At 38.9% G+C, this 3,281-nt stretch overlaps 1 long non-coding RNA gene across 1 annotated transcript; it reads right to left on the reverse strand.

Moving 5' to 3' along the window:
- Nucleotides 1–209: 209 nt before the first annotated feature.
- Nucleotides 210–2,488, reverse strand: LOC103653814 (uncharacterized). The gene is made up of 4 exons (XR_565729.3): nt 2,411–2,488; nt 2,138–2,202; nt 1,803–2,047; nt 210–1,717 (listed from the first exon to the last, which is right to left on the reverse strand). It is a non-coding gene; the product is annotated as an uncharacterized lncRNA (long non-coding RNA).
- Nucleotides 2,489–3,281: the final 793 nt, after the last annotated feature.

Raw genomic sequence — 3,281 nt, forward strand, 5'->3', positions numbered from 1 at the left:
GCGTTGCAACGGAAACATATAATATCAAAATAACGTATGTACAAATGTGTGTTATAGTGTTGTAAGAAAACGTTTCGTAATCCATTTATGATTCAGACATATATAAATTGTTATTTTAATCTAGCTATTTCGACACTACACTGTACTATACGGACTTCTATATATCACAAAAACTACAAACTTATACAAATCTTTAGAAAATATTTAGATGCCTTGAAACGATATACAAAATATTCGACAAATGTTAGTGTACAACGATTACATACATTGATCACTCTCCTGCTTATTGGATTCACATTGCAATATATATCATCCACGCTAGCCAAATGTTCGGCCAACAACGATAGCCAGTTACAACATTACACCCAACATCAAAGAAGCTTAGAGTAGCAGAGGATTCAACAGCAACTGAGCAACAACAAAGCAATTTAGTCTCAAGCAAGTTGTGGTAGGCTATAGTTAAAACACAAGTACCCAACATGAGTCCCAAGCAAATCCAGAGGAAAGTAGATGATTGCAAGAGGAATACAAAGAATTAGGTGTGTACCATTGTTTCAATATTGACAATCTCTCCCAGTAGTGACAACCAATCTGTGAATAAGAATAGAATATCTTCGGCTGGACCACTGGAGCTTGAGAAGATTTTCTTGGTAGCATCATAAACTACCTTCTCACCTCCGAGCTTGGATGGCAAAGTAGATATATTAGCAGTTGTACAAAAGGACAATGAATCAATACATGCTATAGACATATAAGTATTTCTTCAGTAGTAAGAAGCTAACTGTGTGCATCAATATTTTAAAAGAATTTAGAATAAGAAAAACAAGGTCAACAATTTAGAGCATTCAAGCCAAATATATGTAACTGCAGCAATGACTGGATTGGAAAATATTCTCCAACTCAACAATTTAGAATAAAAAATACCTGCTTGAGGAGATGCATCGATGGGAAATAGCGGGGGCAAAAGGCATTTCTTACCTGGCAGCCCCCTTAGCTGAGCCATAGGGACTTCCCTGGCAGTGTGTGGGTTTTTTTCTTTGTTTTCCTAGATGGATTTCTTCCTATATGCATGTTTCTGACCTCGTAAGGGGTCTTTTGTATTAGGTCTTCCTTTAGACCTTGGTTTCTTTTTCTTATTAATATAATGAGGCGCAGTTCTCCTGCGCATTTTCGAGAAAAAAATAAGTTGAGAGCAAAAAAGAAAGGTGCCGGTCTGACACACAAAATCCAATTCATATGCTTGAGCTAGACCTAAAGTAATGATCTATAAGCAGTGATTGAAGAAGATCCAGCATGGCTAAGCAATCGTCATCTGCTAGTTTGAGAAGTTGTCGGGAGAAAACAGTGTTACAAAAGCATTAATACAAAGAGATTTAGTTTTGAGGTATCATCAAAGATCTTAAAAGTTATAAGATTTAATACGAATGATTACACTACACCCTTTAGAGTTCTTGTAACCACTAAGAATTATTTCTCCAAACACAATTTACATAAATGTATATTCCATAAGTAGCTCATCAGGATCTCTAAATAATAAATAAAAAGGTGCTGAGATGCTGAAGTACATCCATACATGCACTTTCGTGTTATTTTTGTGGGATAACAAAGTATTCTTAGTGGAAAATTCAGAACAACAGAATTACCAACTATAAAGAGATTAACGAGGGTTCATTTTGAGCAATCAATGTCCACAGTTTCTCCTTCAGAATGGCACCATCTGCATATTCATCAAACCATATTTAAGGCAAAATGTGCTAGCAAGCATACAAAAAGGCACGTGGATACAATAAATAGTGGAAAACCTGCTTTTGTATCAACAACAGCAAGCCTCAATACTGCAAAGAGTGCATAGATTCCATCCAACTGTTGTGTTGTCTTGCTGATGCCTGGGTGCGGACGAGGTTGTTGGCGGTCTGGAAGGAGTCCATGCTGTAGAACAAAGGGAAGTGCTAACCTTTATATCATTCAATTCTGAAGTGATGTCAGCATCGAATCCTCTCAGAACTTGTAGAGAAGTCTCGCAATCATCCATTATATTCATCTTTGCCTAGAAATATAAGGGAAAGAAACATCCATTGGAAATTTCAGTTTGGCACAGTGATGCAAAGTTCATTATCCCACTTGTGCATGTATATACCAGCCATCTTGGAGATTCCGGAATGAAGAAAAGGCCAGATATCAACACTATGCAGAGCAAGGTTCCTGCAAGTATGGCATCACACACTTTAGGATAGAACTTATTTCAAATAGGGTCAGAACAAAAATATTTGTCTGCCTTATTTCAATTATTCAATATATTGCTCAAAGCATTTTCTGTTTCTGATCATGCGACCTGAAATATCAGAATTGAAGTGCAAACTAACAGTAAGAACAACAGTCCCATTAGTGTATCAGGGTATAGCCACTTTACCTATTACTGCAAGAAGCCTCCAAGGAACAAACAAGCCGAGCAAATAGGCAAACATGATACCAAGGGTTACAGACAACTACAGAATTGGAAGTGTGACACAACATTATCGCGATCCTTGGAACTTCTCCCGACTACTGCCCAACAAAGACTTTCAACATTTCATTTTATCAAAGACAGCATGAAAATCTTTCTACCAAGTCAATCATTGCAATGTGATTGAATACTCCAAATGTGCCTAACTTAGCACCCTTTTAAGAAACAAAATCGATGCTACTTAAACAGAAAAGAGTTCGTTGACTGATGCCAATGTGGTTAGCAAAATTTATACCTTGCAAATGCCGAGAGGGAACAGCTGGTGATGGTCAGGGAGATGGCGTGGCGGCTCTGCTGGGAGATGGTTGCTGAGCAGAGAGCTACCGTGAAGAAATATTTGCAGCCATCAGTCAGCAAAGATGGTTGCTGCCGGCGGGATGCGGGGCGGCGTGCGACCGCAGGCGGATGCGGGGGCGCGACATAACGTGCACCATGGGGGTGTGGACGCCTACAGTAGTGACATAATTAGTAGTAGAGATTAGCAGCTCCACTATGCATATAGCTAGAGAGAGCCAACAGAAACGGATGTATGAGCCTCCAAGCTTCATAAGACATCACTGACAGGGTATGTGCATCCAGGATAGAAACAACGGCAATGCGATTCAATGCAACTTTAACACTTGCATTCTCCACCATGATGTGGTCAAGCATGCCTGTAGAACAGATTATTTTTACCATTAGCCAGAGAAACTGCACTCATTAACAAAAGAAAAATAAGAAAATTATAGCATGGCAGGAGTATAGGCTACCATGTGTAGCTCTTGCAGGTTGTAGTTTG

The sequence above is a fragment of the Zea mays genome, chromosome 4, assembly GCF_902167145.1.
Source record: "Zea mays cultivar B73 chromosome 4, Zm-B73-REFERENCE-NAM-5.0, whole genome shotgun sequence".
In the NCBI taxonomy this organism is placed as follows: Eukaryota; Viridiplantae; Streptophyta; class Magnoliopsida; order Poales; family Poaceae; genus Zea; species Zea mays.